The sequence below is a fragment of the Antennarius striatus genome, chromosome 10 (assembly GCF_040054535.1).
Source record: "Antennarius striatus isolate MH-2024 chromosome 10, ASM4005453v1, whole genome shotgun sequence".
In the NCBI taxonomy this organism is placed as follows: domain Eukaryota; kingdom Metazoa; phylum Chordata; class Actinopteri; order Lophiiformes; family Antennariidae; genus Antennarius; species Antennarius striatus.
The window spans coordinates 651,349-663,459 of record NC_090785.1 but is presented as its reverse complement, the minus strand read 5'-3'; the positions used below and the strand labels follow the sequence as shown (position 1 = coordinate 663,459).

The 12,111-nt window shown below is 50.3% G+C and overlaps 1 long non-coding RNA gene across 1 annotated transcript; it reads left to right on the top strand.

Moving 5' to 3' along the window:
• Positions 1-949: 949 nt before the first annotated feature.
• On the top strand, positions 950-3,539 carry LOC137602799 (uncharacterized). Its single transcript, XR_011037202.1, has 3 exons — positions 950-1,097; positions 1,131-2,065; positions 2,458-3,539. It is a non-coding gene; the product is annotated as an uncharacterized lncRNA (long non-coding RNA).
• The last annotated feature ends 8,572 nt before the right edge of the window (positions 3,540-12,111 follow it).

Below are 12,111 nucleotides of genomic sequence, written 5' to 3'. Positions count from 1 at the left end.
CTAATTTGATCTATCAATGCAATAAAGTCATTTCACTTATTTAGAAATATTAAAACAAGCTCAACATAAGGACGATAAAATAAAATAAACTCATACTTGACTTCAGACGAAATGAAACCAAAACCGGAGCTGAAAGAGGCTAAAGCAGCAGGAAGTAGTTCCTGTACTTCCTGTAGAGCGATTATTTCATTAGACCCGTTTCCAGGGTTCTGCGGGGTCGCCATGACGCCTGTTCAACCCCGTACCCACATGGCGGCGGCGGCGGTCCACAGCCTACCCAGCCTGCCCCCCCCCCTCGCCTGGCCGACCCCACCCCCCCATCAGCTTGCTGATGGCGGCGCCGGAGCGTAAAGCCGGTTAACGCCTCAATCCAGCCGGTGGATCCATCCAGGGGCGAAGCAGCCATCCGGGGCCCGCCAGGGGCCCCCGCATCTCATCCCGGCGCCGAGGGGACAGCAGGACCAGGAGGCGTGTCTGATGACAGATTCTGTTGCCGGGGGCGACGGCGAGGCGGAGTCAACCACCGTGCAGCAGCTCTCAGAAATGGAGAGTGGGGGGGGGGCTGCAGTGGGTGTTGGGTAGCGGGTGGGGGGCTGAGGATGGGTGCCCCCCACCCATTACCCATAAGCCCTTAGCTGGATGTCACACTCCAAACCCCCCAACCCCCCCACTGCGCTCCCTGCATTCACTCATCAGCGCTTATCAGCGAAATGCAGCCTGGCGCTGTGACGCTTCACCACACACACACACACACACACACACACACACACACTCCGTTCCGCCTCGCTATCGCCGCCCCTGAGGACAGGTGGTTGTTTATCGGTCATGTGATCTGTGTTTACCAAACGTTTAGTAAACAAGCGGTGGAGTCGTGGTTCTGAGCGTTTATCTGAACGTCTTTCCACACGACGGCGTTTCACCGACGCTCCGATCCGACTAGCAGTTATTCTATTTCATTTATTTCTATTTCGAAGACGTTTCAAAGCTCAGGATTATTTTCAGGATCTCCTAGATCCCAAGATCTCCATGGAGGAAGGTCTCATCCGTCACCTGAGGTTTTTATCGAGTTCCTCAGGTACCCCTCAGGTACCCCTCAGGTACCCCTCAGGTACCCCTCAGGTACCCCTCAGGTATTCCTGGTAACATCGGGTTCCAGGGATTCCTGTATCATTGGTATCTCTGGACTAGCAGACCCTGGTGGTGGTCCCCCTTTTCAAGAAAGAGAACTCGAAGGTTTGCCCCAACTTTTGGGGATCAGACTCCTCAACCACCCGGGGCAAGTCTGTTCCAGGAGGATTAGACTGATAGGACTGCGGACTCAGGAGGAACCGGTCATGGAACACTGACCAGCTACATTCTCCACCTGGTGCTTGAGGGTTGGAGGGAGTTACCCCCAACCAGACGGGGTTCCCGGTCTGTCCTGTTGGTCTCATCAGACCTGGACCTTCAGCTCTGGGGCGATTTGCAGCTGAGTGTGACGCGAGCGAGATGAGGATCAGCACCTCTAAATCCAAATCCTCCAAGGGGGTCTGCCCACTCCAGGTCGGTGGGGAGTCTTTGCCCCAAGGGGAGGAGTTTTGAGTCTTGACCGAAAGGACAAGATCTTGGCTTGGGCATCTGTTCCAGATGGCTCCTGGGGAGGTGTTCCAGGTGTTCCATGTCCTACATGGAGGAGCCCTCGGGGAAGACCTAGGACCCGCTGAAGGTTCTGGTCTGGGATCGCCTCGGGATCCTCTAGAAGAGTCGGAGGAGGTGTCTAAAGAGGGGGAAGCATCCCTGCTGAGACTGTTCCTCCACCACCCGGCTGGACAAGGTGAGGACGGATGGGAGCAGGAACAGGTGTGTAAGTGGGTGGAGCTAGCAGAGCAGATTAGGAGCAGGTGTGTGAGAGGGCGTGGCCTTTAGATGATGGGGAGGTTGTGTATCAACTTTATTAGCAGTGTCCTCATAACGTAACGCTAACGTTTGTTTGTTGGTTCTGGGTCGGACCTGAATTGGGCAATCCATGTCCTCACCTGGATGAGCCAATCAGGTGCGATGGGGCGTGGCCAGAGGAGCTAGCGGGGTGAGATGAACATTCCTGACGTTCTCTTTTGTTTTATTTCCACTCATTTCCTTCTTCTGACACCAAAGCTTTCCATTAGCATTAGCATTAGTGCTATCGTTGCGGCGCATGCTAACACGCGGCGGCTGCTTTAATGGAGGCAACATCATTCCTGGTTGATGTGAAGCGTCGCATCCTCCTGTTTAAACGTCAAATAATTATGGGATGTTTGTTTAATGAATGTTCTGTGGGGTTCTTATCGGGCGAGGGCGCCGGATGAGCGTCCCGACCGCCGCTTTGTTCACTTATCATTAGTCCTCAGGCTGCGTGTGTGTGTGTGTGTGTGTGTGTGTGTGTGTGTGTGTGTGTGTGTGTGTGTGTGTGTTCTCATCGATCTGCTGCTGGCTTGGGAGGAAGAGGAGGATGATGATGAAGAAAGAACACAAGCTGCTTTGATCCAATCGTCTTCAGCGGGTTTTCCGTTCTATGGGTGGAGCCTATCCCAGACGGGGTACACCCTGGACACACCGCCGGCTCATCACTGAGCCACACGGAAGAAACACGGAGGAGGAAGAGGAGGAAGCTGGCATTCATTTTGGATTTGATTACATGACCAATGGATCACATGACTAATTGATCACATGACTAATTGATCACATGACTAATTGATCACATGACTGATTAATGAGCCGTTGATATCAAGCGTGGGGTCGATGAAAACGAGCGTAAACGAATTCTGGGACACATGAGGAAGGCGGGGGAGGAAGAGCATCGACAGGAAGTGGAAGTGAAATCAATCGCAGGTCGAGAAGAAACAGGAAGCGACTCTGGGGGGGGGGGCAAGGGCGGGGCCTCGTCTTCATCGTTTCACGTTGATGAAAATCAAGTATTAATTCATGTAGAGATGTTCTCATTGCAGCTAATTAGAAAAATACATCAAACAGGTGAAGGAGATAACAGGATCCTCATCTTCATCTTCATCACCGCTCCAATCTCCTCTAACGTCCACCACGACCTTCATTGTCATCTTTATTGTCATCATCAACGCCGCCGTTATCGTCACCTCTGCTGTGACCTCAGTAATGGTTGTCATGGCGATTCTCATCAGCACCACTATTGTGGTAATCTTCATCCTGACCTCTTCCTCACCGATGTGTCGGAGCTTCAGCAGAGCCTCCCTGCGTTACTCCGCCTCCAATTGTCTCAAACAAACCAATCACAGCCCAGCATCCATCTGCTGGGTCTCTCATTGGTTTGAAAAGTTTACACTTCCTGTTTCCTTTGTGGGCGTGGCCTCCTTCCTGTTTATTCCCTCCAAAGAATCAGGAGCTAATCATCTCTGTCAGGGGCGGAGCTCCCGACGGATACAGGAAGTAGCGGTGACAGAACCGGCCAATCAGACAAATGCAACAGGTCAATCAAAAAAAAAAAAGTTACTGCAGAAAAAATAAAAAAAATTGTTTGGTTTTGTAGTTTATTACCCATAATGCAACACTTCCTGTCACGTGACTGATGTTTAGATGGGTTTTAGAGTTCATGTTCAAACTGATATTCCACGTGTGTGTGTGTGTGTGTGTGTGTGCAGGGGGAGGGGCTTCTGAGCCTCTCATCCATCAATGTGTACTCAAAACGAGCAGCAGCAGCTCTGAATGCTGGGTAAGCAGAAGCAGGGGAGCAAATTAAAAACATTTACACACACACACGCACACACACACACACACACACACACACACACACACACACACCAGCAGGAACCATCCTGTTTGTGGTTCCCGGTCGGTCCCGCTGGTTTGGTGACGATGCCTTCGAGGACGGTTGGGATTGGGAACATCTGTCGGTGCTTCAGCGGAAAAGAGCCGAGTCAGCAGGAGGAGGAAGAGGAGGAGGAAGAGGACTCTTCTTCCTCACTTGTTGCCCCCCCACACCTTAGAGACGGTTTCCTCTTCCGTCCAGGTGTCTGACGCCGGGGGAGGCCGACGGGCGGAGCAGCTGGGTCTCAACGTGACGTCAGGAGGAAGAGGAGGAGGAGGAGGAGGAAGAGGAGGAGGAGGAGGAGGAAGAGGAGGAAAAGGAGGAGGAAGAGGAGGAAGAGGAGGAGCTCTCTTCCTCCCAGATTCTCCGTCTTTAAACTAATTTGAAGGAGTTTTCCGTCTGTCGCCGTGGAAACCAGCAGGTGTGATGCAAAACTTTGTGACCCAACGACCTGGATCCACCTGCTCAGGTGTGGGGGGCGTGGCCTATTTACGCCACGTCAGCTTAATTTATGTGAAATAAGGTCCCACTTTTCCTCTTTTCCCGACTCTTCTTCTGCGTTTACGACCCCCCCCCCATCTTTTCCCCCAACACGGAACGTGACCCGTCTCTGAGAGAAGATAAATAACACGCTAACACGCAGAACAAAACGCCGGCGCGCTCCCGCTGCATGATGGGATGGATTTCCAGAAACAAAATGTCCTCAGAGAGGAAACAAAACGATCACAGCAGGTGCGCTAAAGTGGTTTTCAGGGGCGGGGGGGCGGGGGGGGATTAAATTTGTCTCCATCCTGGAGGAAAACGCGTTCGCTCACAATGGAGGTCGCCGCGGCAACGCCGTCCCAACAGGAAGCGCAGCAGTGGAGTCGCAGGAAGACGATGGGAATGCGGCCGCCGCCTCACTGCTAATGTCTCCACCCGTCGGGGAGCGGAGGATGAGCAGCTGTAACACCCCCCCCTCACGGCGACGCCTTCAGACGTGTTCCTGAGCATGAAGTCGTCATTTGGTTCCAGGTTGGAGGTCGATGTGCAGGAAGGACTTCCTGTTTCTGCTGCTTCCTGGAAACACAAACGTCTTTAGCTGCTCTGTTAGCATTGTTAGCATTTCTAACAGTCTGGTCTCACTTCTCCAACTTCCTGTTGTGACATCATCTACGTAAACCTCGGCTTACATCGGAGTTACGTCGTTCTCGATTAGAAGTCGGCCTTTTTTTTTTTTTAAAAACACACATGGAAAAACAAAAATTGGTTTATACAATTTTAATTAAAATTTGACTTTAATTTTTTTAATTAAAAATGTAATTAAATTTTTTATTTTTTTTATTTTGTTCCACTAAACGTCGTAAATCGGAATAAAAACACGATATATTAATCCTTTGTTCTTCGCTGTTAAAGCGTTCCAGGAATCACTCACAAAAAACAAAATTCCGCAACATATCGACAATTTATCTTATTATTTACGGTGATTTCAATTTTTATGTTTTACGCAGAACATTTAAATGGGAATAATTTTTGTTTTTAATTTTACATACTATTATACACCATTTCTATACTAAAAAAAATACAAATATATTCTTAGCCCGTGACCCTGGAAACGAGCTAATCCGACTTACGTTGCATTTCCTGGAAGCGATGTAAGTCGGGGTTCACCGATCGGATCTTTACGTTCTTCTCCGAACGTTCCAGTAATGATGTTTTTGTTTTCCTTGGTTCCCCGGGTTTCAGCTTCCTGTCTGAAGACGCCGCCGCCGGCCGATTGGTTGGCGCGGCGGACGTCCATTAGCTTGTTTTGCTCCTCGTTAGCTTCTCCTCGTCCCGTTTGGAGTTGAGCGGATCCTGGGCTGCGTCCCGCGGCGGCCCGTTGGAGTCTCCCCCTGTGGTTTTTCATCTGCTCCTGCAGTAACGACTGTTGTTTGTTTGTTGTTGTTGTGATGGAACTGACTTCATTATTCCGCTGCTATCCGCGGCGGGTGTCGGCCGCTAGCCTTCACCTTTCATTTCCTGTGACGGAGTTGGACGCGGCGCCGAAACGAAGCGAAACAAACGATGTCTTCCGGGCGAGAAGAAGTTTGACGTTTGTTGCGTTTTATTCCCGTTGTTTCGTGCTAACGAGTCGCTGCGTCGCTCGGGGCCGATCGTGTTCACGTTTGTGTCGGAAACAAGTTTTCTTTCAAAGACGCAGGAAAACTAAAGAAGAAGCAGCTAATGGCTAACGGCTAACGGCCAACAGCTAACGTCCTCCACTTCCTGTCAGAAGACAAACTTCTCGCTAACGAGCCTCGCCAAGGAGAAACGCCGAACACGCCGTCATGCTAACACAGCGCTGTAATGGCTGAGGCGTCACCTGGACGGATCCGTCTGTCACTCCGCCCATCAATCAATCGTCCAATCAGAGGCATCTGTCTGCCGCCAATGTGACCGCCGTTTAAAGGATGTTTACAGACGCGTCTGCTCTCTTTCCTAATATTTATCTGTTATTTCCTCAACCAGAGCTTCGGTAGTTAGCAGGAAGCTTAGCATTAGCATAAAGTTGCGTCACAAGAATTTATCATCTAGCAGCAAATGTGTGTTAGCATCATTGAAAGTCACATGACAGGGGATTTATTATTAGTTGTAAAAAACTTAGCATTAGCATAGTTTAAAATAAAGTCACAGGTGTTTACCATTTAGAAGGAAATGTAGCATTAGCATTTTTTAAAGTCGCAGGACTTTATCAGTTAGCAGGTGCCTTTGTGTTAGCATTGTTTAAAGGCGTGTCACAGGGGTTTATTAGTTAGCAGTAGATGTAGCATTAGCATTGTGGCGTCACGCGTTAACGCCCTGGACGGCGTCCATCAGGTGCGTCTCTGAGGCTTCAGAGAAGCACAAACAGGAAGTGGTTTCCTGTCAGACACGCGTGTCTTTGTCGGACGCGGCGTCCTGACAGAACGGATTAGCGGTGGCGGCGACGCCGTCGTCCGTCTGAGCCTCGTCTCGTCACACACTCGTCTAACCAATCAGCTTCAATCAGGGTTTTTTTATTTTAACTAATTACTCCCCGTTTTAATGATCGCTAATTATTCCCTTTCATTTCCGTCGCGGTTCTCATTCGCCGGCGCCCTCATCTCGCTTCGGTCCTGTCAGCCGCCGCCATCAGGACGCGTCTGGTTGTTATTGGCTGACGGGGATTTGGTTGGACACGCTTGTCTCGCCACCGCCGTCTGTTTGTTGTTTGCTAACGGCGCCGACATGTGCTCCTTTAATTCCCGTCACCTTCCTGGATTTCCCGTGTCACTTTCTGGTGCGGCGGATCGTTCCGGACGGCGCTGGAGCTCAACGTGTCACACGCGTGGATGCACCGATCTCACCGTCCCCCCCCCCCCGGTGGCCCCGGGAAATTTACATGTGGACGCCGTCCAATTAGACTCTCCTGACAGGACGCGGCGTCACGGATGGTCGGCCGGCGGCGTCAGGCGTGTCGGAGCGACACGACGTGAAGGTGGGCGCACCTGAGCAGAGTTGAAAGCGTTCGGAGGCGCGGGGGCGGGGCTTATCGGGTCGCTGGAGAGGTGAGTCGCTACATGTTGACATCACGGCTCCCTGTTTACAAACAGCCGCTGGTTGTAAACGTAAACAAAACAACAATCAATCATCAGCGAACATGCCCCGCCCACCCCCTCTTTGATCCTTAGGTTAGCCGCTAGCTGCTTTTAGCATCCTTTTGATACACCTCATGGTTGAGTTATCAAGCGACCTCTATGAGGGCGTGGCTTCATGAGCTCCTGCCCTTACCATCTAATTTCTATTAGCGTACAAGCTAACACATCACAGCAAAGGCTCTCCAGCTGACTCCGCCCCTTGATCCTGATATGGGTACGTTCTTTTCCTGATCATTTTGGCCACGCCTTCCTGATCAGCTGATCGATTCGCCACCAGTCAAACTTTTTTCAACAGGACCTGGTGGATCCGTTTCAAGGTGGTTTCGTGCTAATGTGGCTAGCCTACGGGAGCGGATCAATAAAATTTGCTGGACCTAAATGTGATCATTTGTCCGATCAGTGCTGATCAAACGTTGTATCTATTATTTATTAGAGACTATTGACGACACAGCCTCCTCATTTACATTCAGATGAATGATTAACCCTTCCCGGCCCGGAGCCGCGGATGCTAACGATGCTACAGCTCAGACGAATCCTGTGTTGTGTTACACCGATGATCCCCGATCAATACTTTGAATAGGACCCTCTATCGATCGGATGGATGAGATTTGGCGCGGAGCCTCCAGCAGCTGAGATCCTCTGAGTCAACAGATGAAGCTCTGATGGAGAAACCTGGTTTCACATGGTCGCCGTGACGATGAGGAGGAGGAAGATGACAGTATTGATCCGGAGCCTAATCACGGGGTGGCGATTGGTATTCTGCTCCGCCGCCTCACCTGCACCTCACAGAGCAGCATCCCCTAGAGTTTGGTTGCCTAGCAACTAGCGGGCCACGGGGTTGGAGGGAGGGGCTGGTGATGTGACCCCGGTTCAGATAGAAACGGGTTAAAGTTAAATAAAGTTTATTCAAAAAAACGGTTTGATTTTTTGTTTGTTTGGCCAGAAAAGGGGGGAGGAGCTAAGTGTTGTTGTTATTTCCTCCTGGCTTGTGTTTGCAAGACTGGATCATAACAGGAAGTGGAATGGACACAACATGGCAATCAATTTCAAAATAAAAGCACGACGATTCAGAAAAAAACAAACAAAATAAACAAACAATTAGAAATGAGCGACAGGTGAGCTAAAAATGAGCTAAAAGCTCAACACCAACAGTGTGACATTTATTGGAGACAATTAGCCGTCGCTTAGCGTTAGCGTTAGCATCAGTGTCCAGTCGTGCTTCCTGAGGAATCCGTCTGTCCTCTCCAGCAGCGGCTCGTCGGAACATCCAATCATTTATCTTTTGTCTGCCTGCTAAAAACCCCTCCTGGAGGACATTATTTTCCGTTATTACAATATGAGGGATTATAATTGTCCTCCTGCAATTACCTTTCCTCCTCCAGAGGCTTTGTCACCACGAATGATTGGCCTCTAATATTAACCCAAATGCATTTAATCAGCCGTTGCAGGTTCCTCACGCCGTATAATCACACTTGCAATTAAAAATGTATTACCTCTCTGCCTGTGAGCGGCGCCGGTCAGCGCCGCCAGCCTGATTAGCATTATTTCACTGTGGAGCGCTAGTGCCGCCACGCTGAGCCGCGGCTAGCGCTAGCGCTCTTTAGCCCGACGTGTAAACGTAAATGAAACTGAGTTCAACCCGGGTCACGCTGCTAGTTCCTGTCGCAATCAGCTTCCTGTTTCCTCCTCCCGCTAGTTAGTGCTGCTACCGCCGCTAATCAGCTGATCGGCTCCCGCTAGGCGCTTCCTGCCCGCGCGGCAGATGTTCAGGTCCATTATTTTAAATTGGAAGAGCAACAGGTAGCATCACGTCCCGCTGAGGCCGTTAGCACCGCTAGCGACTGTTAGCACCGCTGTGACCGTTAGCATCTGAAGCAAACCGCTACTAGAAAGGAATTAGATTCAGTCCATCAGGAGGGGAAGTCATCACAGCTGGGGAGGCTGGAGGTGGGGGGGTAACACATCCTCATTAGCCGACTAGCACCTTTATTCCTCATTGGACGCCAAACAGGAAGTCAGTTTTCAGGTTCGATTCGCAGAAGTAGTCGACTCACAAACGAGAAGATGGGGACTAGTTTTAAAAGAAAACACCCAAAACTAAGTTGTTGGATGGATACATCAGTGAGACCGGATCTCGTTCTTTACCACGTGTTGGCGGATGGATACAACATCAGTGACACCGGATCTCGTTCTTTACCATGTGTTGGCGGATGGATACGTCATCAGTGAGACCGTATCTCGTTCTTTACCACGTGTTGGCGGATGGATACATCAGTGAGACCGGATCTCGTTCTTTACCACGTGTTGGTGGATGGATACGACATCAGTGAGACCGAATCTCGTTCTTTACCACGTGTTGGCGGATGGATACATCAGTGAGACCGGATCTCGTTCTTTACCACGTGTTGGCGGATGAATACGACATCAGTGAGACCGGATCTCGTTCTTTACCGCGTGTTGGCGGATGGATACATCAGTGAGACCGGATCTCGTTCTTTACCACGTGTTGGCGGATGGGTACACCAATGAGACCGTATCTTGTTCTTTACCACGTGTTGGCGGATGGATACATCATCAGTGGGGCCGTATCTCGTTCTTTACCGTGTGTTGGCGGATGGATATGACATCAATGAGACCGGATCTCGTTTCAGGGATGAAGATCTTCTTCTGGGATCCGTGACAACAATATGTGATTGCTGCTGTTTTATTTATGCCCCCCTGCCTCTCTTACCCCCCTGCCCCTGGGGGGGTTGCGCCGCTGCCTCCGTCCGGGTCATCCATCATTCAGAAGAGCCGATCAATAAATGATATGAGTGAATGATTCATTCAGATGCTAAGTGCAAACAAACAGCGTTAGCGGCCGTCCCGTCCCGGGGCGGGGGGGTAGATGTGTGTGAGGGGGGGGGTCCTCTTTAATTCATCAGCCGTTTCTCACTCGGGCCCCGGGACGCCGCCCCCCCCGATCCTTTCATCTTTTATAACGGAGTAAATCTTTCCTCGTTCAACCCAAAAACACAACAGTTTGGTTTTACGTGAAACGGTTGTCATGGAAACGGACCCAATGTTAGGCTCAAAGGTCCTTAATAATCCGGATGTTCCTGAATCTGCTGCTGCCGTTTAATCTGGAAACATAACGCTACACACGGCTAAGTTAGCAGCCGTTAGCTTTTAGCCGCTAACAGGAAGTAGCGGCGCTTCAGACAGAACAATGAGTAGAAACTACATCTGTGTTTGACCTGAGAGAACAGGTAAACCACTGGGGGCAGGAGAACAGGGAACCAGGAGAACACTGACAGTCTGAACAGGAGCTGGGGGCGGGGCTCAGTTATGAAGGGTGGAGACTGATTGGGTGATGAGTTACAGGTGAGGAGGAAGAACAGGTGAGGAAGATGAACTGATGAGAACAAGAAGATAGAAACAGGAACAGATTGATATAGTTTAATGATCACAAACTGGGACATTCACAACAAGAAATAAACTTACAGCCGTTTCTATCTTCTTGTTCTCATCAGTTCATCCTCCTCACCTGTTCTTCCTCCTCACCTGTAACTCATCACCCAATCAGTCTCCACCCTTCATAACTCAGCCCCGCCCCCAGCTCCTGTTCAGACTGTCAGTGTTCTCCTGGTTCCCTGTTCTCCTGCCCCCAGTGGTTCACCTGTTCTGAGTTCTGCTCTAGAATCAAACACAGATCTGTTCACTTTCATTCCATCCATCAGTTTTTGTCTGAAGCGCCGTTACTTCCTGTTAGCTGCTAAATGCTAACACCTGCTAAGTGCTACTAGCTGCTAACTTAGCCACGTGTAGCGTTATGCTTTCAGATTAAACGGCAGCAGCCGGCTGAAGGACATCCAGATGAGAAGAAAACGACAAACATCAAACGACAGACATGTCACGTATCCTCAGTGTGGTAAAGTAATCCATTACTTTTACCCCTGTGGACTACTGCTCCCTCTTCCTGTTTCCTCCCCCACCTCTACAGAGGCTGTAATTAAAGTAGATGTTTAGCATCACCTCCTCTTCCTCCTCTTCCTCGTGGTTTTAATGATGCAGGAGGAAGATTGGTTTTTATTTGTCAGTTTTAATATCTCCTTCTGAAGCCCCGGCGCAGCGACTGCAGGCGCCGCTCGGCGACAAGAGGCGACTTGTTTAGCGCCGGTGTTTGTGGGAGAGAAGCCGGCGCTGACAGACAGGCGCTCCGACCCGAGGCCATAATTATCCTGTTTGTTTCAAGGCCGCGTTTTGTTTTATTCAAATCTCCTCGGGGCAGACGAGGCTCGTTTTCCTGTCATGTCAGGTTTGTCAGCGCAGACGCAGCGCTTAAATATCTTTTGTTACAGTCAGAATGAACAGCAGCGTTCAGCCAATCACGTCGCTGTAAGCAGGAAGAGCGTTCCGGTTAATCCGTGTCGGATTCAGACGAGGAGGCGTCGACGACGTGGAGCGTTCTCACCTGTCGCTCGCCTGCAGGCGCTACGCTAGTCCGACCAGGAGCGATGAGCAACGCTCGGTGGCAGCTACATACCAAGACGCTAACAGTAGTCCAATCAGGGGAGAGCAATGCATCCAGATCTGATCGGTGTCATGCTACATGCTAAGACACTAACATTCATCCAATCAGGAGAGAGCAAATCACACAGACTGTGTTTGGTGTTGTGCTACATGCTAAGATACTAA